The 21,435-nt window shown below is 48.5% G+C and overlaps 2 long non-coding RNA genes and 1 other non-coding gene across 3 annotated transcripts in view; 1 reads left to right on the top strand and 2 right to left on the bottom strand.

Annotated features, from left to right (window-relative positions):
• Positions 1–8,093, bottom strand: part of LOC117018444 (uncharacterized) — a 102,494-nt gene extending 94,401 nt beyond the window's left edge. Inside the window, exon 1 of the long non-coding RNA XR_004422231.1 lies at positions 7,992–8,093. This is a non-coding gene — a long non-coding RNA (uncharacterized LOC117018444). The remainder of the gene's footprint in view (positions 1–7,991) is intronic.
• On the bottom strand, positions 8,090–19,654 carry LOC117018443 (uncharacterized). Its single transcript, XR_004422230.1, has 3 exons — positions 19,422–19,654; positions 8,278–8,371; positions 8,090–8,202 (listed from the first exon to the last, which is right to left on the bottom strand). It is a non-coding gene; the product is annotated as an uncharacterized LOC117018443 (long non-coding RNA).
• Positions 19,209–19,281, top strand: TRNAT-UGU (transfer RNA threonine (anticodon UGU)). The gene has a single exon. It is a non-coding gene; the product is annotated as a tRNA-Thr (tRNA).
• Positions 19,655–21,435: the final 1,781 nt, after the last annotated feature.

The following is a 21,435-nucleotide window of genomic DNA, read 5'->3' on the forward strand; positions in this document are numbered from 1 at the left end:
ATGGCCACACTGAGAATCAAGTCATTAGATGGCTCCCAAGAGCTCGCACAGTTACGGACGCGCAGTCTAGAAAAGCCCCAAGCCCCGCTAATTTCCCCAGTGCTCTTTGCTCAGCCCTGCTCCTGCAGGGGTACAAGGGGTGACCTAGAAGGCAGGGGCCAGGGGTGCCCCTGTTCCGTACGCAGCGGCCATTTTGAAATTGCAGAAGGAGAGCAGATGGAGAAGTAACCTCAAATGAATATTCATAAGAAGAAAATCAATTATCTACCTTATGTGCCACCTGCCCTATCAACCCAACTTAGCCCACAGCTGTGGGAGGCAGGGGGCGGCGTATACACAAATCACAGCCTTCACCTTGAAGGTTTTCACAGAGTCCAAGGGTCCAATGCCAAACCTGGAATTTTGGCACGCCTGACCTGAAAGGATGGAATATGTTGTGTTCGTGACCTTTCAAATGGGAACCAAAGCCATAGAAAGATGGCATGGTGTAACGGAAAGAGCAGAGCCTTCCAAGGCCGTCTGGCCTAGGCTCAAATCCCAGCATTGACCCTTCTTGAGTCCTGCCCCATAACTTTGATTGAACCAGACAGGTTTCCCGGACTCTGAGGCTCACTGTCCTCGCCCACATAATAGGGAGACACACCTACCTGTGTCCAGGGTGGGGGGACAGGGAAGAGGGACTAAGCAAAACCAGAGGTATGCCGCACCCAGGCATGGCAGGAATGAACAACTATTAGATAGTTCTTCCTGCCCAGAAGGATACCATGTCATGGGGAACAGATGAGATTTATAAGCATCAAACCATTTAAATTGACCGTCTGGTGATGGACAAAGAGTGTGATGCCTAAAAGTTTTATGGCTCCACCATGGGACTTTTTAGTGAGCAGAGACATACATACAAGATTTGATATTAATATAAAATGTTCCTTGACTATTTGGCAGTTGTTATCTCAAACGTTATAGCTCTCTTAGTAGATCCTGTATGCCTGCATCCAGAGCTATTACAAGGATAAGACCACCAGGATTGACTCAGCATTCAAAACTTTAGAGGACCTCAAAGTTATGAGCTGTGCTTACCAAAGCTTTCTACAAAATGGCAGAAATGGATGGAAGCAGAGAGCCAAGCTCAAGGACTGGGACCCCCCCACACACACTTTCCCCTCCTCCTCTCCCCAGCCCCACCCATCCATCCATCCCACGCTCCTCCTCCCACTCCCGGGGTGGGGGGTGGGGTGGGGGTGGGGTGGGGCGGGGCAAAGAACCACCCCTAAGTTTCCTACAAATACCCTACTCCCCACTTTCTCCTGAAGCCATCCCAAAGCAGACTCTGGCTTCCTACAGTGAAAATTCCAGCTTTTAACATAATCCCTTAAAATTATGATTTACAAATGGGAGGAGAGGAGAACGGTAGTTTAAAAAGGGGTCCTATGAATAAGACAATTTCTATTCCTGAGCGCTTATGATTTGCATCCAGGCTGTCTTCTTTTTTGCTTGTCTTTTCTTTCTTTCCCCAGTTCATCTGTGTGGAAACATAGACAGTGGAAGGAGGAAGAAAAAGGATTTGTGTGATGGATCACCCCACCCGATAAACACCCGGGCCGCGCGATTCAATCGTGCCAAGAAAGAACGGAATTATTCTAATCAAGAATGGACTTACTCCTACAGCTTTGTTCACGGAACCATCCCAGGGAGCAAGTCGTTGGAGGCACCCACTCGGGCCCCTTCCTGCCTTTCAGACAGCCAGGGGGTCACTGTCATTGCTGTCCCTCCCCACGGGGATGGCCGCCAATGACTGGAGCCGTCTGGAACCTGCTTTTACGCCCACATTTCTCCCACTCCTCACGGGGAGTGGGACGCAAGCCTACACACAGCGCCCCTCCCGAGACAGGTCTGCCCCCTCCCAATCAGTCCGTGGCGCTTACACCCCTCACGGACTGACGGCCGTGCTGCCCCTCAGCTCCCACACTCACCCCGTCCTCCAAAAACAGAAATGGATAGTTTGGAAAAGAAAAGGCAGCGAACAAAAGACCTGTCGTCCATCCTCACCGCCTCTCCTAAGCAGAGGGCACGGACGCACACTCACGAGCCCATCAGCAGAAGCCTGAGGGCTACGTTAGAACATCAGCCCTTGAACTTCCGAAACTGCCTGCTTGACGGTGGGAACGAAATGCAGATTTTCCCCTGGAACCCGGAGTTATGCAGGAGCGCCAGAAAGGGTAGGGACAGCCTGGGCAAAGGAGGGAAGAGAAGGAGAAAAAGAAAATGGTTGGTTCATAAAACCCTGCTGCTTCAGGTGGAGCCCCAGGTAGGTCTTCTTTCCACAAGTTCACGACCGATGTCCTCCACCACCGCCTGACTTCTTCTAAGGGCTTTGCGAAGTGCGAGGAGGAAACGTGTACCTGGGTCCCTGCACATAGCTCTTTGGAAGCCCTCTTCTCTCGCCCCCTGGGCCCACACAGCGTGGCCCCCGGGCCTCACCTGTCACATTCCTGCCCCTCTCTCCACGGCCCCTCAGTGCCCGGGACCCCTCCCCTGTGCTCCTTTCGCTCGCAGGCCCCTATGCTCATTGGCTCTGCTCACCCCGTCCGTCTTAATCTGTCCCACCACCCAGTCCCGTCCATCGGAAACACCTGCCTGTTGAGTCCTTGAGAAACGGCCTCTAGTCAAAGCACAAGAAGGAGCCCATTAGGCTACAGAGCTGGTAATTGTCACACTGTCCCCTGGTTCTCTTCCACAACATTTTCCTACTGTCATTATTTCATAGACACCCTGATGAAGGTCACGGGGGTGATTGAGGCAAACAAGAAAAGCAAACAAATCTTCACGCACCCTGCTCTGGGGACACACGGGCCTGTGAAACAGGTCCAACTTCTCAAGTGACCTGCAGGATCAGGCCCCGTGTTTATCAGCAGAGGCTGGACCAGCTGGAGTCTCAACGAGAGACTGGAAGGTTATGTAAAAGGAAGACAGATGTGCCCCCTGAGAGTAGTACGGAGGTCAGCAAGTCACTTTGTCCAGCTTTAAATCTATAAGGTGTGACATCTTGGCAGCCATGGAGACCTCCCTTATTTTCTTTTTGATAGCAACTCAGGACATATTACTGCCTGGCTCGCTGTATATATCCAGGCCCTGACAGCTCCAGAAAATGCCTTTCCCTACACAACGGGGCCATTCTCCATTGCAACCCACAACCCGAAGCTGGAACAGAGCTGGCATTCAGGCCCCAGCAGCAAGGCTGATCAATCACAGCTGAGAAAAGGGCTCATTTGTCTGCTCCAAAAGTTCGGGAACCAGTAAGGATCCTGCCATCACCTCCACGCCACCTGGTCGGGACGCAACCATCATACCAACATTCAGCTTCAGACACTAGCGCCGGGCTTTGTGAAAGGCTGGGCTGAGACTTCATTGCCTCCTCCTGAAACCAAGTGGATGAGATGTTAAATCGTGTGCCCCCCACAGAAAACCAAGCCCATGATTCTCAACTGTGAAGGAGGAAGAAACTTTCCTCTACCCTTCTAGGTTCTTCCGGCTGGTTTAATAATTAAATCGATATGACACAGAGTAACAAAGGAAATAGCCAAATGTAATTACGTACGTGTGTGTGGGAACCCCACCTACAGAGAAAGTCAGAGACAGAGTTAAACTGAGCTAAGGATGAGGTAAGGAGCCTGAGGCTTAGAGGGGAGGAAGGTCACGACAGTTCCCTAAGAGCAGATGTGCAGTGATCACATATCTGTCTGTGCTGCCCGATATCAGGTCATAGAAAGATATTTCTGATACTAACTCTTCCAATGGGCAATGCTCCTAATTTAAATTCTGGAAGGGGGAGATAAAAGTTTCTCATGAGCCCAAAGGGTCTCCGTTGCCTTCAGCTCCAAATAATCCACATGCCACAGTGGTACATCTTGGGGTGGCCTGTTCTGAACCCCTTTGCTCCCAAAGATAGTTTGGTTCTCCACATAGCGTATCGTCTGCTATACTAAAGGTATCTGAACGTGCTCTTACCTACCCCTGTGTCCTGACTGTGGTCTTCCTTTCTGCTTCCCCACCCCCCACCTCAAAGCCTGCATCCAGAAGCTAGTGTTTGGCCTCCAGGGGAGGTTCCTCTCCCACCCTCACTGGCTCCTCACTGCTCTCGCTGGGGCTGTTACCTCTGCCTGGAATGCCCTTCTCGCCACGCCTGTCCTTTGTCCAACAAGAAATTCCCACTTCCAAGCTCAGCAGGGGGGCCTTCTCGAACCCCGACTGCCAAGTCTTGCTTGCCACTCGCTGCCCCCCGACCTTGGAAGTCTCTCTCCTAAAGCGCTGACTACACTGTTCTGCAATTATATGTGCCCCTCCCCCCACGGATGCTAACCTCCTTGGGGACAGCAGTATTTTAGTTTGTTCCTTTTTTATTTTAAAATTCATGTCTGTGCCCCAGCCAGCACAAGAATTGTAGATGAAACGAATACGCTGAGCAAGGCCATGGTCTCTCTACTAAATTCTTCGGCGCTGTCCTGACACCGGCACCAGTCAGCAGGAGCTGTGTCCTGCGGTGACATTCAGAGAAATCACAAGGATGGAGGCTCAGCTCCCCTGACTGCCGTCTGCCACAGCTCTCACTTCAGATAACTTTTGAAGACAGGCCACATAAATGAAACCTTTTAAAACTGTGCTGTGAAGCCAGGCTTGGTGACAAAAGCCCCTGTGTAACACCGGGAGGGTTGACAACATACTCCGAGAGACTCAGAAGGGAGGAAATGCCCCTGCACGGTAGGAGACGAGCCCCAGACCCTGACTTCTCAGCCGCGACGTCCTCTGCCAGCCCAATAGTCAGCTCCATGAGTCCCAAATCAGCCCTGCTTCCTGAGGGCCCTGAGGCAGAAACACCTCTCATGGGGGCATCTGCGGGGAGGTGACCAAAGACCAGTGGCAGCCATGGGAGCTGGACCCTTCATCAGACAGTTTACCCTGCCGGCTTCTGTTGGCACATTATTCCCCTTGACAGAACTTGGGGTTACATTTCATACCTGCCAGAGCTTCAGCAGATGGAAAAGGGGGACAACCTGATGAAAGAATTACCTGAAATAAGAGGATCCTAATAAAGGCTGTGGGCCTCTGGATATCCATCCAAATATCACTGTACTCCTGCCCAAGGGCAGCTGCCTCTGCATCACAATGATCCTGAAATTTATGGGGCCTGGCCACCTCTCAAACATTTTTCTTGGCAGAGATAGAGTCCTGCAAGGTGGAAGATCTTGACTGCATTCATGGAGAAGAAAAAAATAGTACACTTACACCTGACTGACCCTCAAACTAAGTCCTTTAGCGTTTCCATCCACCCCTTTCCACCTCCTTGGTCAAAAATGGGAGAGGCATTACAAAGTGTGGCAAAGTGCAAAAGAGAATGTGATCTGGAGTTACACAGACCAAGGTTCAAATCTCCCCTCCACCATTTACTAGCTGCGTAACCTTGAGCAAGCTCTTTGACCTTGCCAAACCTCGGCATCTTCATCTGTAAAATGGGAATGAAACTACACAGCTCAGGTCACTGGAAGAAATAAATGAGATGATGTCTATAAAGCCTCTAGCAGGTTTCCTGCAATGGAAAAAGCTCAGTAAATGTTACTCCCTTCACTCTAACCCAAGCTCCCAAAGTGCAGGTGTTATATGTGTACAAAGGGTTTCAGAGTCACGTAAGTTTGGTAAGTGCTTAGTTAGACAAATTGATACCTGTTTCTCCTCTGCAGGACTTCTCAGAGCATGTACTCTGCCAACATGAGCTGTGAGTCTCCAGGAGGTTACTATAATCTTCAGGCTTCCCAGGCCACTGTGACCACAAAACCCATGGCACATCCCTCAAGGGCAGTGCTCCTTGGCTTATCACTTAGGAAACAATGCTCTAACGTAAAGAAAATAGAGCAATTAAATGTCGCACTACTCTGACGAATCCCTTCTCCTAGAATCTATAAATGGTCACTGTTTCCACTGAGGGAAACCATCACCAAAAAAGAGAATCCAATCTCAGCTTTATTCCCCAAAACCATTGCATAAAATGGCTGCTTATCACAACCCTGAGTTCTCCTAGCCATGGACCACCTCGCTGTACCCTCAGCCCTCACGGCTCCCCTACACTTACTTCTCTGGAAGGAACTGGTGCCACAAGTTAAAGCAGAGAGGTGAGTGGCTAAGCAGTTTTTAGGCTCTTGTCTGATTTTATGCCTCCCATACAAATGTACTCTAAATAGGGATTTCTGGGCCAATTTGTAGCTGCAGTGGAATTTTCAGCCACCTTATTAACTGCTCACACCCCCGCAAGGGATGCAGGCTAACGACTCAGGCCTGATTGACAGAGTCAGAAGCAGACAGCCCGAGCAGCTCAATCAGAGAACCAACGGCCACGGGAAGAGGGCACGGCCTCCCCAAGGCTGTCGTTTAGCCCGAAAAATGTATTCCATCGTCATCCGCACTTGTGCTCAACAGTCATGGATCCTGGCAGGTTGTGAAATAAGCCGGCCTGCTTGCAACTAGATTTCGTTTTGCAGAGGAAGGAAACTAATATGCACACTCACTCGTTCCCAAACTATCTATGGTGCGAAGGGCCGCTCTGGACACTCTGCCCCACAAAGCCTAGAGACCCGCCTGATGGCTTTACACTTTAGTCTGTGAATAAGACGCAAGGACAGTTTATCCCTTCGTGCAGATGAGAATGTCAGACGGCTCACCTTCACCACTGTCCCCTGCATCCCACGGCATGCTTAATTCCGCCGCTAAGTCAAGTGTGAAACACAACCGTATGGACGTGGAGAGGTGGACGGACTGGAGAAAAGAGCTTTGAAAATAAGGGTTCATGTTACCAAGTATCAACCTCAAACTCCGCCTCTCCTCGCACTCCCACTTCTTTTCCCCTCGCTGCCCCCTCCAGCAGTGACTCGCTACTCTTCGTAACAGCCTGTGCCCAGAGAAGTGCCTGGCTCCCGTGACACACAAAGTCATTTCTGCAAAACGAAAAGCCAACCGTTGAGCACTTGTGTGGACAAGTTCTATGTGGGGATCTTATCCTCACACCAGCTCTGCACAAGTCTTCCCATTTAATAGATGGTAAAATCGAGGCTCAGACAGGTTAGAAACATACCCACAGACATCCTCGCAGCACCTATGTCACAGGCGAGGCTAGAAGTGACTGGGGAAATGGACAACCAACCCCCTTCTGTCTGAAATGGAGGGCATCTGCCTCAGTCATTGTTGGGTGGCCATTCCAGAGTCTTTGAACATCCTTGAAAATGGAAAATGCACGGATGCTCCTACTGTAATCTCGCAGCAGTAATTCCTCTCATTCATCAACTGCTTCCTGTTGGCTGGGCGTTATTCCACTTCGTTTAGATCTGTTACCTAGCTGGTCCTCACCACAACCCAATTAACGAGGTAGGAGTCTTGTCCCCCATTTCACAGAGGAGAAAACTAAGGTACATAAAGGCCACAGGCCTTCTCACAAGTTTAAGAGCCAGAATTCCAATCTGGACAAGACAGGCTAGCTCCAGAGCCCACACAAACTCTAAGCCGTCCCCGTTTATCCTTCCAGAGAAGCTCAGAAATTTCCCTCACTAAACTGATTGCTCCTGTGTAGTGACCACATTTTATTCATCTTGTATAAATGTGTATAAACACACACACACACACACACACACACACACACACGCTTAGCACAAAGCCGACATAATACATACTTAATAAACATTTAATTGCTTACATTAATTAACCCCACAGGCTTCTTGTGTTATGTTTCCATTTTTTGGTGAGAAAATGGTGTATGATTTGGGTCCCATTTTCTAGGCAAGAGGTTATCTCATCTTTCCAAAGAACTCATCATCAAATGAAAAGGGAGTCCACGTGGAACAAAAACGCCAGAAGCCATGACTGACAAGAGACTCTTCCTAACCAAACACGGGTAAACCCTCAGGAGGAAGTTTAGGAAAACAACTCGGAGAATCAATGGGAGACGACCTCACCAAGGATCCAGAAGCCAAGGAAATCCTAATGAAGGGGATCCGTTCCAAAGACTGCATCCTTCCGCGACTTCGTCACATGGGGTCGTCACTTACACACACCTACACCCCAGGCTGTGCAGCGTCGCCTTCTGCCCCCCGGCTGCAAGCCTGTACAGCCTGTGACTGCACTGAACACTGCTGGCAATTGTCACACAACGGTAAGTATGTGTGTCTGTAAACACAGAAAAGGTACAGTAAGAACACGGTATGAAAGATTAAAACATGGTCTCCTGCAAAGGGCACTTACCAGGAGTGGAGCGAGCAGGACTGGACATCTGGATTAATCGGTAGCTGCAGAAGCAAAGCACTTGGCTGGAAAGACGGTTTAGGAAGCAGAGCACCTGTGGAGAGAGGTGGCTTCAGGAAGGAATGGAGACAGTTCTCGTGGACTCCTTCTCCCCTGAGTCCCCGATCTCATCTCTAGTTTATACTCCCAACATCTTCAGTCTCGAATCAATCACCAGATGTGGTCACTGATTTGCCCCACACAACTGATCACTTTTATGGCTTGCTTTTCACTCTTACCGCCATCATTCACGACTAAATTATTACAAGTCTTTTTATCTATAAAATAGGATACGATATGTTTGATTTAATGTTCAAATCACAATCATGCTGAGCCCCTGCCTGCTCGGATTAGCAGGACAACCAATCTTTTCCCATTGATCCCCTCTAGCAATACCGCCACACGCAACGTGCGGCTATGCACGCGGTGCAGGCAGAAGGGGAATTCCTGGAGGCCTGTTCTCACAAACACTCACCCCCAGGGTCTGTCTCTGCTGCCCCCTGCCCTTTTGCTGTCTTAGGGCAGAGGCCTGGGGGCCCTTCTGGAGCCCAGAGAATGAAGGCAGTGCGGAGAGAAGACCCATAGCCACAGCTGCTGTGCCAGCTCTCCACACACACCCACAGATCCCAAGGCCACCCGATGTCCCTTCTGACCTGCTCAGTCAGCGGAAAGAGCCTGGACCCTGGAGTTATGGCTTTTAGCAATGACCTTCCTCTGGCCCAACTTTCTTCGTCTCCCACCCCTACTCCCAACATGAAACAGCTCCTGCTCTCAGAGCACACTCCACGAGGGCGTGCTCCAGCTGTAATCCATCCACTCTCTGGTCCCATTCAAATCTAACTCTTATTTCAAGAACTAACTCATTTTCCACCTTCTCCATGAACTTCCACTGACCGCCTGGAGTCTCTCCTTCAAACTGAGCGTATCATCTCTTCTTACTGGGCGTTTGTGGTATTTCTTCCCATTATTCACTAATTCCCGTCTGGGTAAGTCTTCGTCCCACAACTACATTGTCATTCCCTGAGGGTAACAACCACGGCCTACACTTCTGGCGTCACTCTAGGTTCCCTAGGACAGTACTTTTTGTAGAAAAGATACTTGAATAAATATGTGTTGATTAAGGCATAAACTTCAGTACTACAAGGCAGCAGGAAGGGCTTAGGTCTGAGGTTAAACCCACGTACATTCTGAGCTGCATATGTAGAAGCAAGGTCATCCGTGAAGACGTCTCTAAATCAGGGCTAATTGCAGCTACGTGACAGGCTGGAGATGAGGAGTCAGTGAGATAAATGTACACAAAGTACCTCCTACGTACCCAAAACATAGTGTGTCCTCAACAAATGTTAATTACCTTCCCCAGCCACCCTACCCGACACCGACGACATAGAATGACCTATTAGGAGGCAGGCAACATTGACAAGTGTAGCTTACATTCCAAAGCGCCAAGATCCTGGTCCAGGAAGCTCGGCTGTGGACCAGGTGTGAGAGACAAGGTGATCTTTGATTCAAAGGGGACCTGAAACAAGGTTTGGGGAAAGGTGAAATACTAACCAGCTGGAAATCGGAGTTCATTCAAGAACCATTTCTACCTCTCTGTCTCTGCAAGAAGGTGAGTGTTCAACCCGAAAGAGTCTCTGACCCGGACAGGCCCAGTTTCACAGCCCCGTGGTTAGGGCTCTGGCCTGCGCTAAACCACATGGAGCAAGATGGGGGCTCCCTCGGTCAGTTCTGGAACAGCAAGCTCACCTCCGCCGTCCATGTTGACAAACGTCTTAACTGGCCATTAGGACAGCCACCCTCTATGACACCCACTTGAGCCCATGGCTATTTATAAATGGATGTTTGCAACTCGGGATAAAAATAAAGCTCTGAGCCTGCGTGGAGGAGGGTGTGTATGTGTATGTCCTCTGAAGTATCGTGAATGATAGAACAAGAACTCAATGCACCTTCTTTCCAGAGCAGCTTCCAGACACCTTATATTCTGAGGGGAAAAGCAGCATCTCTGCTCCGCTCGGGGCAGCTGGGTTACCTGCCCACCGCCTTTCTCAGCTGGAATCGAGGCAGCCTGTTGACTCCATCGCCCACCTGCCCTAGGACTTCCGGCCGTGATTCACCTTTGTCTCCTCCTATGATCCTTACCTGGCAGGTGCTTGTGAGGATGACACTGTGGAAACCAACGTCCCTACAATGCTAGCCCTCTGCCGGCTGCTCCATCCATGATAGCTACCGTTACGTTACTGTAAGTCAAGAAACGGAAGAACAAGAGAGCAAACTGTAACAATACGTTAAGCACCAGTAGAGGCCAAGTCTAGACAACCACAAGAACCCAAACACGGGATGAAAGTGGTGGGAATGGCATTTGCCCTCGCCCTTCCAGGCCCCTCCTCTGGGGGGCACACTTCCTCTGCCGTCATGGGTGGCTGTGTGGCCACTTTATTGGCAAACCTTTCCCGTTTCAGATCTATGTGAACTTATTTGGAGCAGATCAGGCCCTTTTGCAACCTTCCTGCCCATGTTATCTATATGTTACAGATGAGAGCACTGAGGGTTAACTGACATTGCCAAGGTCAAAGAGATGGTTGGTGGTAGAGCTGGAACGCAGGACTATTGGATCCAAAGCCACCCTCCCACCCCTGTCCTGCCCTCTCTTTCTAAAGCCAGGGCCTTCACAGTGGTGGCTCCAGAGCGTGGAGACAAGGGGCAAGATGACGGGAACTTGCATCAGGGTCCGTGAGTGCCCCTTACAAGGGAGTTGGAGAGTCCTCACCGAGGCTGCTGTGTAAAGGAGCCTCTCACCATCACCCTCAAATCGTGCTTCTCCGTTCCTGCCGTCACTGCCTCCTGTGAGCCACACCTTGCTTACCTTCTGAGGTAGGGAACAACAGTGATTCCTACCCTAACCGCTGAAACACTGGTGGCCTCACCGCCTAAGCGTGGGGCCGGGCCTCTCCTAAGTCAGGGAGAGCCAACCAGACAATGCAAAGGGTCGGCACGTGACCACTGCCCATCTTACCCACCGGTCATTCCAGAGCAACGTCGGTACCAGATCCCAGACCTACGGCTGAGCTCAGCTCGTCCTCATTCTCTCCTGAGGCCAGGCCTGCTGAGTGGTTTCATTTAATGGTGTATTTTTATCGTTTGGTATCTGTGGCCAGACGCCCATGGGCAGTAAACGCCCTTTTCCATCAGTTTGACCAAGCAAATGTACCTGCCATGGCAGTATCTGCTTCACTGGGCTGCTGACTTATTTTAAGAAGTAGATCTTTCCTGTTACTTTATTTTTCACGCTGGGGTGCATGCACTCCTCCAAGACTGACATTAATAATTTACGGGGAGGGCGGATCTTCCTCTCGTGTGAGAAAGTAGCGCCACCTAGTGTCCACTCACTCAACTGCAGCCAAATTACCTCCCCGCGGTCACCTCAACCAAGTGTTGTGCCCTCAAGGAGAGCTTTTACACGCATTCTTCTTTTCTCACGTAACAGAGAGGGCCTAGCACTATTAAATTTATCTCACTTTTAAGACAAATGAGGTAAGACACAAGGCTCCAGAAAGAAAGCCGAGTACGTTTTCCACCTGCCAACTCGGTGTCATGCTTTCCAACTTCGGTGGCTGTCGTTTATAAATGATGAGCTCATGAGAGAGGAGATGCCCAGATGCAATGCCCAGGTGCCCAGAGCACAGCTGTGGAGAAAGACGGCCCTCCCGTGGGAACTGATGCAATCGTCTTGACTTTATTCAGCCTTTCATACCAGCGTCTCTAAGCGTTCAGTGCAGGGTTATCCTCGCGGCACCTCTAAGGCGTATGAATCCGTGTTATTGCCTGAAGGTTACCACAGGAACTTATCTGGAAAGAGGTAGAAACTGTGTCCCCTCTTGGCGACTGAGAGCAGAGTGGAGCTGTTCACTGTCCGCTGGCCTCCTCGCCAGTGCCAGACCCAAGAACCCTCAACCTTTAGCACCCAACAGCTCTGGCCTTCAAGCTCCCGATTCTTCTCAGATGTCTAGATCAGCGTGTCTCAGCCTTGGCATCTCTGGGTGGGACCGCTCTTTGTTGGGGGAGGGGGCAGTTCTGTGCACTGTGAACGTTTGATAGCATCCCTACCCACTAGATGCCACTAGCACCCTCTCCCCCCAGTTGTGACAATCAAAATATCTCATTTGCAGATGCTCCCTGGGGATGCAAAAGCACCCCTGGTTGAGAACCACTATTCTAGAAGGCAAGTCCACAGAAACATGAAAATAATAACTCACAACAGCAGCGACTCCTGTTGCTACCACTTAAAAGGCATAAATAGCAGGCTAAGAGCTTTATGACTATCTTATTTCATCTTCACAAACAAGAAACCAGCCTGTGTTGACTCTCTAAGGAAATACTAACATTACAGATAAAGAAACTGGAGCTCAGAGATGTTAGGCAACGTGGCCAAGGTCACACAGCAGGTGGTGGCAGATTTACCATTTAAAACCAGGCTTTTGTGACTCCAATACCTGAGCTCGTCACCACCTCCAGATCCTGGGACAGCAGACCACAAATGTTTCTGGAACAGTCTTAATTCTTGACAGTCCTTCTAAAGTATGCTAGTACTATTCAAATAATATATCCAGATTTAGGTTTAAACACATAGACACTGTGGCTATTCTGTGTAAAATCAATGCAAAGTGGCAGAGATGAGGAGATTTTGTTGTAGGGTAATGGAGAGAGCCCAGGTCTGAGTTCACACCCTGTGGCCAAAGTCCACTGTGTGGCCTTTACTTTGGGTCAATTATTCAAGTCTCAAAGTCTCTGTTTATGCATCTCCAGGATAAAAAGGATTGGATAGACCAGGTTCTCACCCCTGGCTGCATGTTATAATAACTTGGAGAGCATTTACAAACGAATGCCTAGGCCTCACCCCAAACACTAAAATTTCTGGGACCTGGCCAGTGACATTTATAAGGTCCCCAGAGAGCTAACGTGCAGGCAGAACTGAGACCCATGCGACCAGATGAACTGTAAGACCCTCAAGTTCTAGTTTGCACCTTAGGGCCCCACCCCTCTTAGCCTGAGGTCTTCTATTCTTTGCGCGGTCCACTAGGATCTTAGGAAACATAAGAGATCTTCTGGGGGCCGGGGGGAGGGTGGCTAGTTTCTGTCTCATAAGACTGTCCCAAAAGTCTTGAACAATTTCCCGGGACTTTTTCAGAGTCTCAACTGTCCTTTGGTCCCTGAACTAACCATTTCTAGCATCTTATCTGATCCACCAAGTATGGAAACCCCACCGCACTGTCCTATGGTAGCTGGAGGTTGGACCGTCCTTCTACAACAGACTGCAAAGGGCAAGGGAACATGACAGACCACAGCTGTGTCAACTGAAAGACTATCCCCTTCCTGGCCTCGTTGGGCGTTGAGTGCTTGCCCTGTCTGACTTTAATAAGGTGAATTTTAATCTGTGGTCTTGCAGGAGGTGAGAAAAATCTCTCCTTTCTGAATATGACTCAGTGCTTCCAAAGCGAGTGATAACGTCTCACTCAGCAGGTGCCTGTGAAGAGCTGTGGCTACAGAAATGGGGTTTTGGGCCCTATGGCTGCCGTGCTCTTGTCCCTCCCGCTGCCTCCTGCTGTCCCCCATGTCCCTGAGTGACCCTCCTGCACTTGGAGGGCTTCACACAATACTTTTAGGTACAAACAGTAATACAAATAATTTACATTGAGTCCTCCACAGATGCCAGGCTCTGTGTGAAGGATTTACACGCGTTGTTTCATGTATTCTTCCCAAGTACCCACAGGGACCATATCTGCCTTGGCTCACTGCCGGCGCCCAAACTGGCAGGAGAAGAGCCAGAATTCAGACTCAGGCCTGTGCGTTTCACCTCTGCTCTGGGGCAGGGGTGAGTCTATGAAGAAGGATGAGAAATGGGTTCCTGGGAGGTGGGCGGGCCCTCGGGGAGTGGCCAGAGGGGACACAGAGGTGAAAATTTCGGGGGGAGAAAGTGCTTGGCGGGGTCCTGTGCTGCCAGGACACCAAGGTTTTATCCACGCAGAGGCCAGTGAGGGTCATTCTGTGGAGCTGTGGGGGCAGAAGACAGATGGCGAGGGGAGTGGTGGGGGGTGAGGAACGCGGAGAACGAGTGACAGTGATTCACCAGAAGGGGGGGTAATTTTATTCCCTTATGTTTTTTGGTAGAGAGGCTCGAGCATATTAAAAGCTAAGAAGGGTTCAGAGGGAGAGGTGACTGTTCAAGGGATAAAGGGACTCCCAAAGAGGGCCGACGGGGGAGGGAGTGGCTGTCTTTGGGGTGAAGTACAGCTCCTCCACCACAATGGGAGCAAGGGCATAAAGTGGGCCCGGCTGGAAGATCCAGGCGGGCAGTAGCTGAAGGCAAGGCAAGGCCGCCCCTGCGCTGGCATCCTGGCGTCACACTGTACCCCCACACCCACCCGAGGAGGTCCGTACCCCCTCAGCCCCTCTGTGCAGGTGAAGGACTGGAAACTCAAAAGTTCGGTGACCTCAGTGCCGCCAGCAAGGGGCAGAGCTGGACTGGGAACTGGGTCCCTCCCACCCCAAAGCCGTGGCTTGCCAGGGGGCAGCCTGTCAACCTACGCAGCTCAGCAAAGACAACTGGAACCAGGTGTCTCCAGATTCAACAGGAGGTCCTCCAGACCCCCAAGCCCCGGATGCTTCCAACGCCCTCCATGGCCACCTGCATTTTTGGCCTGGAAGTGATCAGCCCTCAACCCCGCACACACCCCGCCCCGAGTGAACTAGCCTTTGTTCACAACCGGCCAGGGGGCTCAGTGGAGCCCACCGGAAGAAACTTGGAGCTACTGAGTTACTTCTGCACGCCAGGAATGAGGAGGTGGGGTTGGGGTGCACCTTCTCCATCCTTCTCTTCTGTTCTCCCCCCTCCAGGCGCCTCCCTCCCAGAGCACCGTCCACACCAGCAAGCCCAGTCCCAGTGCTAACTGGCTCTGCACCCTGACCCAACATCCTGCACGGCAACCATCTCCAGACTCACAAGTGAAGTCCATGCCCCAATGCCACCCAAAAGCGCAGCAGATTGATGAAAATGAAAACCGAGGGCAGCAGCGGAGGACACCGATCTCGCCCCCTCCCCCAACGCTACCATGTGCAAAATGAAATATACACGTGTAGAGAGGTAGCAACCACTCCCACGACACGACCGAGTGCTGAAGTGACAGCTTCTGACAACAAGCAAGAGAAAGGCTGGGAAGCTGAGGGGACCCCCGGGAGCTGTGGGGACCCTCCAGGGCAGAGCACTATGTCCCCTGCTGGGACTTGGCTGGGACAGGTGGCAGCCTATTGGGGGCTCGGGCCGACCTGCATGACCCGGCAGGGCATGCGCAGCTGCTTCGCCTGGAGCCTCCTGCCCGCCGACAGAGGGCGCTCGCGGGACCAGCAGGGCGTCAGCACCCTCACCCGGCCTCCCCGCACCGAGCGGCGCCTCCCCGCAGGCCAGTGCCCCCGGCGGCGTGAGCGCATGCCCGGCTCCCGTGCCCCAAAACCACCCGGCCCGTGGAGCCTACACAGCGGTCACTTCTACAGGCGCCGCTTTCAGACAACAAACCAGAGAGAGGCTGGAGACCAGGCTCGGGAGCTCGGGGCATTGTGGGAATTCTCCTGGCTTCCGGCGCAGGTGAGCACCACTGTTTATGTCCACAGGTGGGTGGGGCTCTATCCAGGGGCTCTGGCCTACCTGAAAGGTCACTGTAGTGTGTTCCCAGACACATCGCCCAGGAAAGGGAGCAAGCGGGATCAGCAGGCACCGGGGCTCCCCACCCAGAGCTGCTCCCGGGCACCTTCAGCACCTGCTCGGCTCCTATCTGCCAAAACCACCCGTCACACACAGTCTACACAGAGCCATTTTTCCAAGACTAGAAAAGGCAGCTATTCTGTCTAATTCATATAAGCAAACATAAACAGTCAAACAAAATGAAAAGATGAAAGAATCTCTCTCAAATGAAGGCACAAGAAATATCCCCAGAAAGAAACCCAAAGGAAATGGAAAAAGTAATTTGCCTGCTAAAGAATTCAAAGAAATGGTCATAAGGATCCTCACCAAACTTAAGGGAATAGCAGAACTTAGGGAGAACTTCAATAGTCAGAAAGTATAAGAAAGAACCAAGCAGACATGAAGAATAGAACAACTCCAACAACAACAACAACAAAAAACACATTAGAAAGAATCGACAGCAGATTAGCTAACACAGAAGAACGGATCAGAGACCTGGAAAACAAACTAGTGGAAATCAACCAACCAGAGCAGCAGAAAGGACAAAGAACTTTTAAAAAATGAGGATGGTTTAAGGGACTTCTGGGATAACATCAAGTATTCAAACATTCGCATTATAGGGATCCCAGTAGAAGAAGAGAGAAAGGAACAGAAACGTTATTTAAAGAAATAATGGCTGAAAACTTTCCCAACTTGGGAAAGGAAACAGACATCCATGTCCAAGAAGCACAAAGAGTTCCAAACAAGATGAACACAAAGAAACCCACACCAAGACATATCGTAGTTAAAATGGCAAAAGCTAAAGATAAAGAGACAATCTTGAAGGAAGCAAGAGAAAAATAAATTACATACAAAGGAAACCCTGTAAGGCTATCAGCTGATTTCTCATCAGCAATACTACATGCCAAAAAGGAGCAGCAGGACATCTTAAAGTGCTGAAAGAAAGGAACCTACAGCCTAGAATAATTTACCCAGCAAGGTTATCATTCAGAATTGAAGGAGAGAGAAAGAGTTTCCCGAACAAGCACAAACTAAAGGACTTCATCACCGTTAGGTCAGATTTACAAGAAATGTTAAATGACCCTTTAACGGAAAGGCCATAAACAGAAATAATAAAATATGAGAAAGGGAAAAACTTCACAGGTAAATCCAAATATTCAATAAATATAGGAAATCAGACATTAAAAAAGCTACTGTGAAGGTTAAAAGAAAAAACTTAACTCAAACTATAATAAGTACTTAGGAGATACACAACACAAAAAGGTCTAAAATATGACATCAATAACACAAAGCATGGAGAGAGGAATAAAAATGTTGCCCTTATAGAATATATTCGAACTTAAATGCCTATCAGGTAAAAATAGACTGCTATAAATAAAGAATGATATACATAAACCTTATGGTAACCACAAACCCAAAACCTACAAAAGATATACAAAGAATGAAGAGAAAGGATCGTAAACAAAATACTAAAGAAAAACAGCAAACCACAAAGGAATAGATAGAAAAAGAACAGAGGACAACTATAAAAACAAGCTAAAAACAATTAACAAAATGGCAGTAAGTACATAATTATCAATAATTACTTTAAATATAAATGGATTAAATGCTCCAATAAAAAGACACAGGGTGGCTGAATGGATTAAAAAAACATGGCCCATCTATGTGCTGCTTACAAGAGACCCATTTCAAAGACACATACAGACTGAAAGTGAAAGGATGAAAAAAGACATTCCATGCAAACAGAAACAGAAAGAAAGCTGAGGAACCATACTTACATCAGACAAAATAGACCTTAAAACAAAAAATGGGAAAAAAGACAAAGAAGGACATTACATAATTATAAAGGGGTCAGTCCAAGAAGAGGATATAATCATTGTAAATATCTGCACACCCGATCCAGGAGTACCTAAGTATGTAAAGCAATTATTAATGAACATACCCATAAAGGAAGAAATCCACAGTAAAACAATAATAGTAGGAGATTTTAATACCCCACTCACATCAATAGATAGATCATCCAGACAGAAAATTAATAATGAAATAATGGCCTTACATGTCACATTAGATGGAACTGACTTAATAGACATTTAATCCAAAAACTGCAGAATACACATTTTTTTCAAGTGTACATGGAACATTCTCCAGATAGGTCACATATTAGGCCAAAAAACAAGCCTCAATAAATTCAAGAAGATTGAAATATCAAGCATCTTTTCCAATCGCAGTGGGATGGAACTAGACGTCAACTACAGGAAGAAAACTGGAAAAAAACACAAATATATGGAGACTAAACAACATATTACTAAACAACCAATGGACCAAGAGGAAATCAAACAAGAAGTCAAAAACTATGTTGAAACTAATGAAAATGAAAGCACAACTTTTCAAAATGTACAGGATGCAGCAAAAACAGTTCAAAGAGGGAAGTTCATAGCTATACAGGCCTACCTCAAGAAATAAGAAAAATCCCAAACAATCTAACTCTACACCCAAAGGAACTAGCAAAAGAACAAACAAAACCCAAAGTAAACAAAAGAAAGGAAATGGTTAAGATCAGAGCAGATGTAAACAAAATAGAAAATTTTTTTAAAAAAATAGAAAAGCTCAATAAAACTAAGAGCTGGTTCTTTGAAAAGATAAGAGTAGACAGACAAACCTTTAGCCAAACGCATCAAGAAAAAAAGAGGGAGAGCCCAAATAAATAAAACCATAAATGAAAGAGAAGTTACAACTGACACCACAGAAATACAAAGAATCATTAAAGAATACTGTCAACATTTATATGCCAGCAAATTCAAGAATCTAAGGCTGTACTAAACCCAATACAATTTGTCATATAAACAATAGATTAGAGGCTTTTCTAAGACATAAAGGTGCTGCTTATGATCAGAACACCATTTCATTTTTGCATTTTTCCTTCCAGCCCTTATCTATAGGCATCACTTACCATAGGAAAGATTCAGTGCTTTGTAATCCTAAACATAGGATTTTTAGATTCGGTATTTTTCTGCTTATCATGTTGTAGGATTTTTCTCTAGCATTTATAGTCTTTATACGAATAATTGATATGGGACACATAAGGTCATTCTCACAGCCTGCCAAATAAAGCAGGGTTGTTTCCAATGTCCCTGAATCACAGCGTGCCAGGTAACAAGTGGGCTCCATAGCTCAGTGGTTAGAGCACTGGTCTTGTAAACCAGGGGTCGCGAGTTCGATCCTCGCTGGGGCCTCTTGCTAATTTTTTTTCCCCTTACTTTCTTACGTAAATATGGAACAGAAATTCTAAATTGGAAAAGTCTTCTTTGAAAACGTTACTCCTGGCAGGATTAAAATTGACTCATCCTGAAATGCAAAGAATGAGCATCCTTACTGTGCTTTAGATGTGACCCGGAAGAGAAAATCCTGGACCGCAACAAAGAGCAGGAAAAAGAAAAGCCGTCCTCGGCGACCCCCGTGCTGCCCTCACCTTCGGGCGCAAGCACTGGAAATGGAGGCACAGGCTCATTTTCCAGCCTAGGAAACAGAGACCGTACTGATCGCCAGAAACGGGAGGGTCGTCCCTCGCCGGGAACTGAAGCTCGGGCGAGCGGGCGGGCGGAGGCGGCGCTGCGTCTGCAGTTCGGGCGCGCGGCCGGCGGGCGGCGCTGTGGCGCCAGCTCCCGCTCTGCCCTCCCGCGGCCGGCGGCTGAGCGTCCCCACGCTCTGTCGGGACCCAGAGCGTGGCCAGCGTGGCCCGGAAGGAAGCCGGCGCGGTGGCTGCCACGTGGCAGCCCGGGCCTCCGAGTGCAGCCTGGGTCCCAGGTCCTGCCCTCTTCGAAAGGGAAGGAGAGGAACGCCCATGAATAAACAGCCCGGGCTGCTGGCAAGCCGATGTTTGCAGTCATTCTCATTTCTCCGTTTTTTTTTTGTTTTTCCCCTGAATTCCTGAATGCGCGTGACTGCAGAGTCAGAAGAGCCTTTTCTGAATGCATGAGTTTTCCCCACCCACGATTTCTTTTCTTTTCCCACATCTCAGGGCTACAGCTTGATAAAGGACTATCTGTAAAGCAGCCACTTACCACATGTGGCCATGGGTGCCTGAGATGTGGCTAATACGGATTGAGATATGCAAAGTACACATGGGATTTGTAAATTTAGCTCCAAAAAAAGAACGCAAACTATCCCATGAGTAATTTTTTAATTGATTACATGGTGAAATAACACTGTAGATATGCTGGATTAAATAAAAATATACAATTACATTCATTTTCATATTTCTTGAATGTGGCTACTAGAAAATTTTAAATTACATATGTGGTGGCTTCCATTTGCAGCTTTCATATTTCTGTTGGATGGGGTAGGTTTAGGAAGCCAGAGTCCTGTGACCTTGAGTTCAGGTTAATTCTTAACCTGTGATCACACCGGGTAAACTGTCGTAGGCAGTCTCTTTATCTCTGGCTCTCCCAGAGCCCGTTACTATGTGTGACAAGCAGTACGCATGGCATTGATTGAGATTAAATATCTCCCCAACATAATCTAAATTCCACAAAGAAAAAGCGAATTCATGGCTTTCATTGAGTTAGCTTTGGGAGTGATGCAATTGTACGACTTTCTGTCTTGGCTTGCAAGACTGTAGTTCTGGGAAAACACACTCATAGTTTTGTTCTTTAGCCCTTCTGTGGTCAGGATATCCACTGCTAGGAACGCTGTGAAGATGAAGTGATCAGGGTGCGTGGAGAAAATAAATCCCACTATTCAGGCAAGAAAAATACCCATAATTATCACAGAAGGGTCAGCACTTCACTGACACTGAATGTCTTTTTACAAAGCCATTCCAGATCCTCGAAGACCTTAACACCAAGACTACTACTTACTCTGGGGTTACAGAGTCATCAGGTAACAGAGTTAGTTTTTTAAAAAGGTGCTTTTGAAGCACTCCAGGCCCATCTTCCTCCGGACAGTATCAGCCGTCCTCCTCCATTCTCCATCCTCCAGCCAGTTCTCCTATTCAAAGCTTGTGCTTAGAACACCTCAAACCTGGTGGATGCAGTCCTTTGTTTTGATACATGAGTTCTGAGCACCTTTTCCCCAGAGCTCAAAACACTTCCAGGTCAGACCCTATTCTGCCCCGTCTTTGAAGAAAGATCCTATGGGGAAAATGAGGCAGCGTGAGCTCAAATACTTGATCCAGAGGTTAGATCCAATCTCCCTCAACTGAGCCAGGATTTTCAGCCGTGTTTCAACAAAATGATCCACGGCTTAATCCCGTCCACTTTTATGTTGATGTTTTCACCTAACAAGTTAAAAGTGTAAAATACCAGGGTTGGTCAGATCCTGAAGTTCATTTCTATCTGGAGATTGTTCATAAGAGCTACAAAGATAGGTGAAGGTAAAGAAAAGAAGAA

Source organism: Rhinolophus ferrumequinum, chromosome 27 (genome assembly GCF_004115265.2).
Source record: "Rhinolophus ferrumequinum isolate MPI-CBG mRhiFer1 chromosome 27, mRhiFer1_v1.p, whole genome shotgun sequence".
In the NCBI taxonomy this organism is placed as follows: domain Eukaryota; kingdom Metazoa; phylum Chordata; class Mammalia; order Chiroptera; family Rhinolophidae; genus Rhinolophus; species Rhinolophus ferrumequinum.